This window comes from Xyrauchen texanus, chromosome 11 (genome assembly GCF_025860055.1).
Source record: "Xyrauchen texanus isolate HMW12.3.18 chromosome 11, RBS_HiC_50CHRs, whole genome shotgun sequence".
Classification (NCBI taxonomy): Eukaryota; Metazoa; Chordata; class Actinopteri; order Cypriniformes; family Catostomidae; genus Xyrauchen; species Xyrauchen texanus.
The window spans coordinates 11,110,389-11,124,228 of NC_068286.1; the positions used below are offsets into that span (position 1 = coordinate 11,110,389).

General features: G+C 38.3%; 1 protein-coding gene across 1 annotated transcript in view; it reads right to left on the reverse strand.

The window, feature by feature from the left end:
* prr36a (proline rich 36a) overlaps positions 1–6,729 on the reverse strand; it is a 30,074-nt gene extending 23,345 nt beyond the window's left edge. Inside the window, exon 1 of the mRNA XM_052138345.1 lies at positions 6,550–6,729. The gene's annotated coding sequence lies outside the window, so the exon portion shown is untranslated. The remainder of the gene's footprint in view (positions 1–6,549) is intronic.
* Between the last annotated feature and the right edge of the window lie 7,111 nt (positions 6,730–13,840).

A 13,840-nucleotide genomic window follows, 5' to 3' on the forward strand; every position in this document is an offset into this window, starting at 1 on the left:
AAAAACTTCAAAAGTTTGAACTTAAATTCTAAAATAAATAGAATCGATTACTAATTTGTGCTAGATTATTAGACTACAAATTACTTAAAATACTCCTCCCTACTTCTTTTCCCATCATCACTAGCTCCTCCAGTAGTTTTCAATTCATATTATGGTAATCTAAAGCCATTATTCCCTGTTGTATGTACTTGTGAATGGTGACTGGATGGGTGTAGGGAAGGGTAGATGGGTCAGTATTATGTGTGGGGCTGAGCGGAGATGACAAACAGTGCTGGTAGTGTGAAACGGTAGTAACGATTCAGATAAACAGGAAGAAACTGGACGACCCTGCTGTATCAGACGACCCCTCTCCCTCTTGTCCAAAAGGATTAGCTCCAGACAAGCGAATGTGTTTTGTTTTGTGCAAGTACAGGGTGTGAATGGGGCTTAATGACCCAGCGGGTTTTGAATTTGGCATGCGTAGTGTAAGGATTAAGAGAGGACATGCCCTATTGTGTGCTGTGCACCATGCTGACGGGGGCTTGGCACAGCCAGAACAGAGCTGCCAAAACAACTTTAGAGATATTAGACAGAAAGAGGGAGTAAAAAGACTAAGTGCATTAAAAATAGAACTGACTGAAATGAAACTCTTAAAGGAACAGTTCACCAAAAAATAAAACAAAACACATGAGTTAGGAATTATGAAAGTAAATACATAAATGGCTAAATGCTTTTTCATTTTTTGGGTGAACAACTGCTTTAAATGCCAATGACTGAAGAGAGAAGGGCAGAAACAGAAAACGATTTGACCGTACTTATCTCACATGTTCAAGACAGACAAGTACAATTAACACTGATGTTATGTCAAGGACTGCGCTGTCATGTTACAATTAGATGATGTTATGAAGAGGGACAGTGTTTGGAGATAGAAAGAACAGCTGGTGAACGTTTGCATGTTGTTTTGGGTGTGTTTTGCATACTGGACAGACAGCAGGATGCCATGATGGATAGGGACGGTGCCCAAGAAGATTAAAGCAGTAAAGTCGCCAGCTCCATCTAAACGCACACAAACACACACTCTGCCAAGTTATCCAGTGCTTGTTCGCTGATATTTGAAAGCTCTTATGTCATTGCTAATGCTTTAGCAGACTGGGGGGTTATAAGAGCCATCCGAAAGGTTTTAATATAATGAAGGGCTGTTTCTAAAATGCAAAGTAGAAATCAAGCATTGAGTAAATTATTCTTATGATTTAAATTTAAGAGGCCATTTCATTGGGAATAAAAGAGCACTAGAGTCTGAGAATAAACTAGAATTCAAATTACTGTAACTGGAGTCAATTTAGTTCATACTAAATAAAGTTACGCAAGTATTTAAAGGCAGTGGATTTGTGAACAGGCTTGATTTGATGATTAATGTGGTTCATTTAATTAATCCCCAACAGGGAACTGGGGTTACCTCCTCGGAGTGAGTCTGCTTGTCCAGGGCCAGGGAAATGGCCAACCCACTTCAATGTCAAGGTTAAAGCTGGAGCCAACCAGACATGACTGCTATTTGGCACATCTGTTAAATGGTACAATCTGGGCCATTAAGCACACTACATACAAACTAGTGTTGTCACGGTACCAAAATTTCAGTAGTCGGTACCAATACCAGTGAAATTTCACGGTACTCGATACCATTTTCGGTACCAAAGCAAAACACAAAAACAGGTTTCTGAACAACACTTTTATTAACAAAGTCTACAAAACATTAGCAGCAGAACTAAGAACAAAAATATGCCATTGAGCAACACTTTAATTTAAATATATTATTTTTGAATTATAACAAAACACTTAGATAAGATTTTTGAACACTTAAATAATATTTGCTTCAACTTTTGCAACTTTTAATTTAAGTTTTTACCAAGTACTAAAAAAACAAATCCTAAATAAACAAGCATACAATAGAATGAATAAAAAACTATTTCCAAACTAATGTGCAAAGTGCTCTCTTATTACTAAAGCTACATATTGACATTTTTCTTCACGATAAGAAATGCATAGTGACATATATATAGATATTATGATGAAATAAGTCACGCGCAATCACGTTCTAATCGAGCTGCATTAAGCGTACGCGCGCCAGGGATGAGTTCCCCGAGGCAGAGACTCTCTCAGCCGGGTGCAGTTTCAATCTCTCCCCCTTAGATCGGGACATTCACGCAACTTAAAGAAGAGGCACCGACCACACAGAGAAATGCCAGTTTCTGAGTTTATAGTTATTAACATGAGCTGCTTCTGTAATATTTGAACTTTAATAAAGCAATAACGCTGCATTTGACTGCATTTAAGACGTAACGCTGGGATGTTTCCTTTAAAGAGCTCCGCCTCTGCTTATTCCACAACGGTACATGCTTCTGAATGCACTTTTTTTTCTTTTATCATTCCCTAATACTTTGGGATCTACATAAAATAAACTGTGAAAGTTTCGAGTGCATCTGGACTGATCTGTGTAATTCTTCCTCCGTCAGGCGTGAACTGCTGCTCTCACACGTCAATTTTGTATTTGACGATGTCGATAATGTCGACTAAACGTTTCAGCCCTAATGCAAATGATACTATGCTTTTAAACTCGCCTGCTTTATTTGCTTGAATAAATCCGGGTGTCTGTCTTTCATGTGCTTTATTAAGTTAGTTTCCTCCTTTTGTCAGAAAATTGTGAAAGCACAGTTTACAAATAGATTTTTGCTGATCTATGATGTTTCCCTTTTCATCAGCCTCAAATACAAAGAATTTCCAAACCTGGCTTTTTCCACTTTTCATTTCGACATGATTCAGTTGAGACTCTGCAGCAACACCAGCTTTGCTTGCCGTCATTTTTTGCTTGTTGTGAGCGTTCGAAAGTTCCCGCCTCTGCATGGGTAGACCCGGTACCTCCAGAAATTCTGGTATCGTAAATAATGTTTTGTTTGAGTACCGACTTGGTACCGGGGTACCGGTATTTTTGACAACATTAATACAAACACCTTTAATCAGTGAGGATTCACCACGATTCCTCTACCCTGAATGTTTATTATCAAAAAAAAAAAATGATAGAATAGTATTATACTGATTGTTACTCAAAGCCTGTAAACATCAGTGCTACATGCAAGTTTCCTCCATCTTGTGCATGTATAAGTATCATACATTCACAATACCAGGACTGACTACTGGCTCTCCATAAACATAAAACCTGTTCAGAAGAAAAGTTTTATGCATAAATGCCAAAAAAAATGTAGCCATGTCGTCTGCGGAATCTACTGACCAGACTTGAGTGGGATCAGAAGGATACTAGGCAGCACCACAATGACGAACGGCTATAATGGTTTCCAGCACAGACATCCGGAGATGACTCAACCAATGATGAAATCAGGATGCAAGAGCGCAACGGCCAGGTTCCAGAAATAAAAATCCTATTAATTTTCTCCATAGGCTAATTAATCTTAATAACTTTTAAGCCTTTAAAGAAAGGATTGTATTTAACTTGAGCTTGCAGGTGGTTAATCAATGGTATATCTATAGGGTTATATCTACCTCATTTATTATAAATCATGCTTAATAGCAGACATACTGGTAAAGAACTAGAAAATCCAAGATCCAGAACAGAAACATCCACCAGAGAATTGTGGCTAACAAAGCCCACTAAACAAGCCCGTTTCCGACCACCCACTCTCATGCAGGGAATAATGCAATGGATTCTGTCCCCCCCCATATTCTCAATCCATTTATACTGTATATTCATAAACTCAAATATCCTTTGAATATATGCTTAAAAATGCCCATTTGAAGGCTAAAATGAGCATTCAGTTTTTGGATGCATGCCAAGCACTGACGATGACTTGCAGTCTGTTAAGACCAATCACATTCTTGGGATAAAAAAAGATGCGTGTGTCCAGAGGCATGTTTTCAAGTCTGAATTTATTTACAAATTGACACAAGTGTCTAAACAAAAATGCATTGCTCCTGCACGAGTCACAGACATCCGTCTGGCGCATGCTTGCATTGAAAAAGACAAACACATTGAGAGTGAACAGCTCTGAAAAGAGAGATCTTCGGCAGTTGTGTCTTGACTATGCCTTGGCTTGCTTTTATGAGTATTTCACTGCATAAGTATTAGGTGCATACAACTGTATTTAAATGGAAAACACGATGGTACCACATGTATTATGAAGCTTGAGTCCGTGGTAGCACTATAGCACCGGTTTAAGGCTACTGTGCAACACAGAGTTAACACAGAAACCATCTATTAACCCGTGGAGTCACAAGTTTGAATCCAGAGCGTGCGGAGTGACTCCAGCCAGGTCTCCTCAGAAACCAAATTGGCCCAGTTGCTAGGGAGGGTAGAGTGACATGGCATAAACTCTTCATGGTCGCTATAATGTGGTTCTGGCTCTCAATAGGGGCACATGGTAAGTTGTGCATGGATCGTGGAGTGTAGAATGAGCCTCCACATGTTGCGAGTCTCCGCAGTGTCATGCAAAACGAGCAACATAAGATGCACGGATTGATGGTCTCAGAAGCAGAGGCAACTGAAACTTGTCCTCCACCATCTGGATTGAGGCAAATAACTGCACCACCACGAGGACCTACGAAGTAGTGGGAATTGGCTATTCCAGACTGGGAGAAAAGGGTATAAAATACTGATTTAAAAGCTTTAAATCAATTATTTATATTTTTCAATCATGTCATTTGCAAATGCATCATATGATTGTAGTTAATTCCCTCTTGAATGTCAGTAAGTACAGGCTTTTAAGAATTTCGTATACATTTTTGATTCAAATCAAATGTTTATAATGTTACGATTCACCTCTGAGCTGCTTAGTCCATGGCTTAGAAATATTTTATAAAGGATTTGATAAAAACCCAATGGAAGAAATTAAATGGAAAAAAAAAATCTGGACCCAAGAGGACTGGAAAAGGGTGCGGGCAGTGTTGCGCACTACAGAAAGCACGATCAATCACTACAAATCATACAGGCCAAATTTGAGCCAAATCTAACCATGCTGCATCATGTTCAAAAAATTCTATAAGATCTTTGGAGCCCCTCATTGAGGAGTGTGGCTAAAAGAAAAGAAAAATGTAACACTGCTGACCTACTGAACACAATTCTGGCTAACCTGATGTCAGACACAAGTCTTCACAGAGAATCTGGCTATCATAAATCCTAGGACAAGGCAGCTCCCCAATAGAAGGCCACAATCTTCTATTCTAGCATGAAATTGGTTTCAGTTTTAGAGGTAAAGTCAATCAGTTTTGTATGTTGGGGTGGGGGTAGAGACAACAACAGCTGGCTTTACAAAGTGTATGACGAACTCCTGGCACAATTGGAGGACACAGCATGCCATTATGGGCTTAGTGGCACATCATAGTGCAATCTCACTCACTCTAAATTGTGTTGTATTGGCAAGGGTATTTTAAATTACCACGCCAAGAATATGATCTCTTGCAAATCCCTTAAACCAACTGTGAATTAGATAAATGACAGCAACTGTTGTCGAGTGTCACGTTTAAGAAATCGTTTAAGTTTAAATGATTTCCGAAAGAGAATAGCTGCACGTCAGTGAAAGGCCAACAATTCCCCAAAGCAGCGAAAATATCCAGGCCATTGGAGCTAAAAGCGCGCTACGGTAATGAACTTCCCGCGACCAGCGGCATTCTATAACTGAACGGGAGACGCGCGGTTCTATGCAGACGTACGGCCGTTTTGGCTGATAACAAACAGCATGACATCAGCGCGATTCAAACGATATCTGCAAGTTCATCACAAGGCAACGTTGGTAGCCAGACAAGCTCCGAGAAGTAGCCCAGACAGCCCATTACCATTTTCAACGACGGCAATCCCTAGTAGTCCGCTTACACTATCGATTTTCTTTAGGCTTTTGTAGATGCCTCCGGTAAAGAGAGAATAACGAGGCGCGTGACAATATCAACGAGACCGTTCTAAACGTATTAGATTAATTAGATGCAATATATTCGCTTGGCATGTGCAGCGAAGCCACCACAACAAAGATTGTGAATTCCTCAACACCGGTAGATTGCACCGGTAGATTCGCAAACAAAGCCTGGCACGTGTAGCGGTCTGTTTGCTCTTTCAAGAGAATAAACGGAGAATTAAAATACCTGAAAAGTATTAATTTGCTTTGGGGAATAAAATAATGCTTAATCGATCCGAATCAATTTGGTGTTTATTTGGCAGCAGCCATACGTGCCAGTTCATTTATTAGCATAAAAGGCCCTTCGACGCGTTGTGATAAATTACAAATAAATACTCAAAAAGAGAACTGCGATTCAATGGAGCGCAGCCGCGGAGCAACTCACGCCCTGTGGATAAAATCGATGCATTCATAAAAACCTGCCCAACTGAAATCCGTACAAACATGATTAGAATCGGAAAGAAACCAGAATGTAACCCAGTTTAAGATGATTTTGGACCCAAATGACAAACAAAATATTTTGCATTGTAGTTTCAAACAGGTTGAAAGAGAGTATAATGCGCTTCGTTCATACCAAGACATCACTGTCAACATGCTTTTAAATATTTAATGCATTTACCTTCTGATGGTTTTAAAAGACTCGGCTTCACACCGGCGAAACGGGAGGCGTGGAGTTCCTTTCACGAAGGTTTAAAATATGGTTATTTTCGAGTACACGCCTGCAAACCTCTGTTTCTTCAACCCTCGGCTCTTCCGTCACCACGCACAACCGAAAGAATCCAGCCACCAAAACGCAGCCTATCAGACTCCCGGTTTTTGTCCAATGAGGTCAAGGGCCGAAATTCACTTCAAAGAAGAGTGACGTCACTTTGCAAACTATCGCCCCGCCCATCGGTCGCTCGAGCATCCCGCGTTCAACACGTTCACCTTCGCGAATCATCCTAAAGAAATGTCGATTTTTTTTGAGGGGGCCTTAATCTTTGAGGAACTATAAATAAAAATGTCAAACGTAAAGAAACACACACACACACAAATACATCCATTTGTTGACAAATGGTATCCTTTCATCAGGAAACTATTTTTAAAGGTGAACTCAGTGTTTTCTCCTCTGTAAAAAAAAACTTTTATTACCAAATAAATAAATAATCATTTTAAACATATGCTTTAAATCATAACCAGTCACATAAGATGAAGGTTCTATAAGAGACCTCATAAAAGCTGTTTTATTCTACATTGAGAAGGTCACATGACCAACTACTACTCGCTAAATGTCAGCAACAGCCTTGTTATTGGACACTTTCACTCATGGATTAAATTAATCATGGTTGACTGTGAATAGTGAGTTTCTGCAATGCCATATTTAACTGAAAACTATTACATTTGAATTTGCTGCATCCAGGCCCTAGATGTCAGTGTAAGTCCAAGACCACATATAAAAAATATTGACTGCACCTTTAAACAACAAATGAAATAGCATTTGTTTTGATTTAGCCCTTGAATGACCTGTGAGTATTTTTTTTTTTTAATTACCCAATTAATGTGTCCTTGACAATATGAACAGTTTTCACATTTACTTTTTTATATTAAAAGGGAGTTTAATATGATATATATATATATATAAAGGGACATTCTGGGACTAAATGCAGCATTTAGGCAGAGAAAATCAGATAACCAAGCAGTATGGCAGCAAACTACATTATGTTATAAAGGGTCAACAATGGAGAAAATGCACCAACTTCTTTATTTCTGTGTACGGATGTGTATGTACATTAAAGTATACAAAAGTAAAGTAAAGAGTCAGACAGAGATAAAAACATTGATTGACTATAATGTCCATGTCAAAGAAAAAGCTTCATAAAAGACACAGAGTGCACTCTCTTTCCTTGCACAAGCAGTGTGGGCAGTATCATATGACTAAGTGATTCTTACAGGCCTGCAGCTTCTTGTCTAAACAGGGCATGGTTCTTATTTAGGATCAGCCCCTTCATTTCCAAATACAGAATTTGAATCTATGGGCTGAGCCAATCACATAGCACCCATAATACTGACTCTCCACATGTCTTTAGGCAGAAAACACAATGGCATTTACTAGTCTCTATATAATATTACCTATAACTAAAAAATATTTATTAACAAAATGGATATTGCGAACATCCAACAACACTGAGCTTCACACAATATATGGTGCTTTACATGCCTTACATACATGTTTTGAATGTAAAGTTGTTTAAAATGTAGTTTTTGTGGTCGTTTTAGGGTTACAGCATTAGCCACGAAGTTGTAAAATTGGATATACTGTTGAAGACAGAAGTTTACATACACTTAGTTTGAAGTCATTAAAACTCCTTTTTTAACCACTCCACAGATTTCATATTAGCAAACTATAGTGTTGGCAAGTCCTTTAGGACATCTACTTTCCTAGTAATTTTCCAACAATTGTTTACAGACAGAAAAGTCTAAAGAAATCAGACAAGATCAAAAAAAAAAAGTGCACCTCCAAGTCTGGTTCATCCTTGGGAGTAATTTCCAAATGCCTGCAGGTACCACGTTCATCTGTACGAACAATAGTCCACAAGTATAAACCATGGGACCACGCAGCCATCGTACCGCTCAGGATGGAGAAGCATTGTGTCTCCTAAAGATGAATGTTGTTTTGTCCGAAAAGTGCAAATAAATCCCAGAACAACAGCAAAGGACCTTGTGAAGATGCTGGAAGAAACAGTTAGACAAGTATCTATATCCACAGTAAAACAAGTCCTATATCGACAGAAACTGAAAGGCTGCTCAGCAAGGAAGAAGCCACTGCTCCAAAACTGCCACAAAAAAGCCAGACAACAGTTTGCAAGTGCACATGGGGAAAAAGATCTTACTTTCTGGAGAAATTTCCTCTGGTCTGATGAAACAAAAGTTTAACTGTTGACCATAATGACCATCGTTACGTTTGGAGGAAAAAGGGTGATGCTTGCAAGCCAAAGAACACCATCCCATCTGTGAAGCATAGGAGTGGCAGCATCATGTGGGGGTGCTTTGCTGCAGGAGGGACTGGTGCATTTCACAAAATAGATGACATCATGAGGAAGGAAAATGATGTGGATATATTGAAGTAAATTCTCAAGACATCAGTCAGGAAGTTAAAGCTCTGTCAGAAATGGGTCTTTCAAATGGACAATGACCACAAGCATAACTCCAAAGTTGTGCAAAATGGCTTAAGGACAACAAAGTCTTGGAGTGGCCAGTATTGGAGTGGCCATCACAAAGCCCTGACCTCAATCCGATAGGAACATTTGTGGGAAGAACTAAAAAAAGTGTGTGCGAGCAAGGAGGCCTACAAACCCGACTCAATTACACCAGTTCTGTCTGGAGGAATGAGACAAAATTCCTGCAACTTATTGTGAGAAGCTTGTGGAAGGCTACTTAAAACGTTTGGCCCAAATTAAACAATTTAAAGGCAATGCTACCAAATACTAACAAAGTGTATGTAAACTTCTGACCCACTGTGAATGTGATGAAAGAAATAAAAGCCTAAAAAACTATAATTCTGACATTTCACATTGTTAAAATAAAGTACTGATCCTAACTGACCTAAGACAGGGAATGTTTTCTAAGATTAAATGTCAGGAATTGTGAAAATCTGAGTTTAAATGTATTTGGCTAAAGTCTATGTAAACTTCTGACTTCAACTGTAACTACACAGAAAAGGTTAGTAAGTGATTTAATCACTCAAAAATCACATAAAACACACATATTGTTTACATCTTGTGGCTATACTTTTGAAACAGTGAATATTTTAATGTTTACAGATTTGTCCCATTCACTTCCATTGTAAGTACTGTAACCAAGATTTTTGCTCTTTTTTTTAATGAAATTAATATTTTTGGTAATCAACATTTTACCACAAATGCTATCGATTAAACTTAACTTGTATTGAACCCAGAATATTCCATTAATCTAGAGAGAATTAAGTCTACCTGTTGTTATTAAAGATTATTCCACAGTGCTTGTTACAGTTGTGGCCAAAAATATTGGCACCCTTGGTAAATCACAAAAATCTAACCTTTGATTGAAGTAAAACAAATAAAAAATAATAAAATAGAGGAAATATCTAATTATTAAATACATATTTTCCTCCAAAAAGCATTGGCCATAATTATTGGCACCCTTTTATTCAATACTTTTTGCAACCTCCATTTGCCAAGATTTCAGCTATGAGTCTTCTCCTATAATGCCTAATGAGGTTGGAGAACACCTGGCAAGGGATCTGAGACCATTCCTCCACACAGAATCTCTACAGACCCTTCAAATTCAGGTGTCCATGTTGGTGGACTTTCCTCTTTAGTTCACCCCACAGGTTTTCTATGGGGTTCAGGTCAGGAGACTGGGATGGCCATGGCAGAACCATGATTTTGTGGTCAGTGAACCATTTTTGTGTTGATTTTGATGTTTGTTTTGGATCATTGTCCTGCTGGAAGATCCAACCATGGCCCATTGTAAGCTTTTTGGCAGACGCAGCCAGGTTTTGATTTTCTATCTGTTGGTATTTGATAGAGTCTGTGATGCTATGCATCCAAACAAGATGTACAGGACCTCTGGCAGAAAAAACAGCCCCACAACATTAAAGATCCAGCACCACATTTAACCGTGGGCATTGGGTACTTCATCATCATCAGCCTTTAAAAAGGCTTCCTAAGCTGGACTTGGTGCGTATCTGGGCAAAAAATACCAGTGCTGATGTTATAGTGATATCTGAAACATGGCTTAAAAAAACAGTTTCAGATAATGCCATAGATATTGATGCTTATACTGTTTATAGGACTGACAGACCAAAAAGGGGAGGGGGGGTAGCAATCTATGTTAAGGACAGTTTTGAAGTTACTGTGTTGCTCTCTGAGTCAGTAGTTAAAAAGTATGAATTATTAGCTTTAAATCTTATCGTTTCTAAGACTTTACATCTTACTGTAGTTGGTTGCTACAGACCCCCATCAGCTAGTACTGATGCCATTTCCTCTCTGATGCACTCGGTGACTTCTTTGAATTACAAGGAGCTTGTTCTTCTTGGTGATTTTAATGTGAACTGGCTACAGTCAGTATCTGATTGTTTCAAAGCAATTTGTGACTCTTTAAATCTCTTTCAGCTAGTTGAGACACCTACTAGACCTAACTCGAAGGATTACAAAAAGTCCACATTAATTGATCTTATTTTTAGTAATTTGCCTCACAAGTATTCTTTGGCCTCTGTATATGCTAATGATGTTAGCGATCACTGCGTCATTGCCATAGTCAGAGATACCAAACTACCCATGCATAAACCACGTATTATCACTAAACGTTGTACACGACATTTTAATGAACAAGCCTTTCTTTTTGATGTAGCACGCTATGATTGGGACAGGATTTTTCTCATTCCCGATGCTGAGTCTGCCTGGTATTACTTTTATGATGGATTTTTATCAATCATCAACAGGCATGCACCTTTTAAAAAATTCCGTGTTAAAGGTAGGGATAATCCCTGGTTTTCTGAAGCCCTTTCTGTTCAAATTCGTGAGCGGGATGTGGCATGGGCAAAAGCCAGACAATCTGATGTTTTAGGCAGCTCCGGAATAAATGCACAGTCGCTATTAGAAAAGCAAAGGCTGATTATTTTATTGAAAAAACCACTATTAACTCAAACAACCCCAAGAAATTCTGGCAGAATATAAAACTGATATCAGGTAGTAAAAACAAGTCTAGTTTCCCATCATGTATAAAAATGGATTCCACTAGCATATCAGATAAAGAACATATGCTCAATTGCTTTAATAAGCATTTTGTTGCCTCTGGGTCTCTATTTGAACCACTAAATCTTATAGGTTCTAATTCTGATTTTATTAATGCAGAAAGTCTTCTAGAAAAGGAAGAGTTTAGATTTAAACAAATTAAGAGCACTGACGTTTATAAAGCACTCTGTCTGCTTGACATAAACAAATCTCCAGGTCCTGATTGTGTGGAGCCTGTGTATTTGAAACTAGCAGCAGATTATATTACATCTGCTTTAACTTATATTTTTAATCTTTCTTTAAACACTGGTGTTATTCCAGAAATTTGGAAATCAGCACTTGTTGTTCCTTTATTAAAAGGGGGGGATCCCATTATAATGAATAATTACAGACCTATCTCAAAACTCTGCGTTTTATCTAAGATACTAGAAAACCTCATTGGTGAACAGTTGACATGCTACTTGAATGCAAATGGGGTGTTGTCTATCAATCAATCTGGGTTTCGCAAAAAACACAGTACTACAACGGCTATTTTGAAAGTTTTAAATGACATTGTAGGGTCAATGGATAATGGTGAATCTTGTGCCTCGCTTTTCATCGATTTATCTAAGGCCTTCGATACAGTGGATCACGGTATCTTGCTGCACAGATTGAAGGTTGTTGGTTTATCAAGTCACGCTATTCCTTGGTTTAAAAATTATCTGAGTGGAAGAACCCAGTGTGTTCAAGCCGAAGGTAAACAATCTGATTCATTAGAGATTTCAAAAGGTGTTCCCCAAGGATCGGTGCTGGGGCCCCTTTTATTCACCATTTATATAAACAGCCTTGATTATGACATTCAGGATGCAAACTTACAATTTTATGCCGATGATTCTGTTGTGTACAGCAGCGCTTCCTCCGGACAGCAAGCCTTGTCTAAGCTTCAGTCAGCCTTTAATATTATTCAGTTAAGGCTTCACAGTTTAAAACTAGTTCTGAACACTGATAAAACCAAGTATATGTTATTTTCCAAATCAAAAAAACCTGAAAATAATTCAGTATCTCTTCAGACCTTTCAAGGTACAGTGATTGAATTAGTAAAAGAGTACAAATATCTAGGCATCATAGTTGATGATGCCTTATCTTTTAGTTCTCATATCACTCAACTGAAGAATAAACTGAAAATCAAGCTTGGGTTTTATTACAGGAACAATTTTTTTCTTCTCTTTTAATGTAAAAAAGAAATTAGTCACTGCTACTTTTCTCCCTGTCCTTGATTATGGTGATGTTGTATATCAGTTTGCACCTTCTTATCTTCTTTCTTCTTTAGATGCCGTTTGTCATGGTGCTTTAAGGTTCATATCAAATTGTAAATCTTCAACCCATCATTGCACCTTGTACCATAGAGTAGGTTGGCCTTCTCTGTCTACCAGAAGAAAAATGCACTGGTACTTAATTATTTACAAAGCTATCTTGGGGTTGTTGCCTTCCTATCTCTGTTGTTTTATGCAGCAGAAAATTATCAAGAATTATTCTCTTCGTTCGCAAAACTTCTATACTCTTTCTGTTCCTTTTACTCGAACTGAGTTAGGTAAGAAGTCTTTTATGTACGCTAGCGCCGTTTGATTGGAATCTTTTCCAATCTAAATTAAAATTAGAAAATCTGCTGACTCTAGACCCTTTTAAATCAGTTATCCGGCGAATAGAAGCTGATCTAACATTATGCAATTGCTTTTAAGTGTTTTTAGTCTGTCTGTGTGATGTTTATCTGTAATGGAACTGATTGTACTGCTGCACATTTTGGCCAGGACACTCCTGTGAAAGAGATTTTTAATCTCAGAGAGCTCTTCTGGTTAAATAAAGGTTAAATAAAAAAAAATTAAAAAAAATTAAAAAAAATCTCTGGTGTTTGCTGCCAAAAAGCTTTTTTTGTTTCTCTTCTGACCATAGAACCCAGTTGCATTTGAAGTTCCAGTAGTGTCTGGCAAACTAACGATGCTTGAGTTTGTTGTTGGATGAGAGCAGAGGGTTTTTTTCTTGAAACCCTCCCAAACAACTTGTGGTGATGTAGGTGATGGCTGATATTTTTTACGAGACTGACCCCAAGACCCAACTAATTTCTGCAATTCTCCAGCTGTGATCCTTGGAGAATGTTTGCCCACTTGAACCATCCTCCTC